Source organism: Octopus bimaculoides, chromosome 24, assembly GCF_001194135.2.
Source record: "Octopus bimaculoides isolate UCB-OBI-ISO-001 chromosome 24, ASM119413v2, whole genome shotgun sequence".
In the NCBI taxonomy this organism is placed as follows: Eukaryota; Metazoa; Mollusca; class Cephalopoda; order Octopoda; family Octopodidae; genus Octopus; species Octopus bimaculoides.
In genome coordinates this window covers 30,008,938-30,009,566 of record NC_069004.1, presented here as the reverse complement: position 1 = coordinate 30,009,566, position 629 = coordinate 30,008,938, and positions in this window count along the sequence as shown.

Genomic DNA, 629 nt, shown 5'->3' with positions numbered 1-629 from the left:
GGGGGGGGGGCTGCGCTCAAAACTTCTCAAGGCAACAGCATTCAATGACTGGATGCTCTTCCTGTCACTAACACTCACTCTTTATTTATTTATTTATTTATTTATTTATTTTTTATCCAGTTAAACTAATTTCTTTATTCCACTCGTCTTCAAACATCGAAACCAACGAGTTACTGGACATTTTGTTAACAGAAGAATTCAAACAAATGTCTCCGCTGTTGTTCAAATGGTATCACTGTGTTGATACACAGAAAAATACACATACATACACATAAACACACACACACATACATACATACATACATACATACATACATACATACAACTGGGACTTAATTTACCGACCCCAAAAAGCTGAAAGGCAAAGTCGACCTCGGTGGAATTTGAACTCAGAACGTAATGGCAGACAAAATACTGCTAAGCATTTTGTCCAGCTGCCAGCCCACTGCCTTAATAATAATAATAATAATAATAATAATAATAATAATAATAATAATGGTTTATTTGATATAATGATTTCTTATAATAATAATAAATGATTCTGATTTAGGCACAAAACCAGCAATCTTAGTCAATTAAGTTGTCCCTAGTATTTTACTGGTACCTTATTTTATCGACCCCCCCCCCCC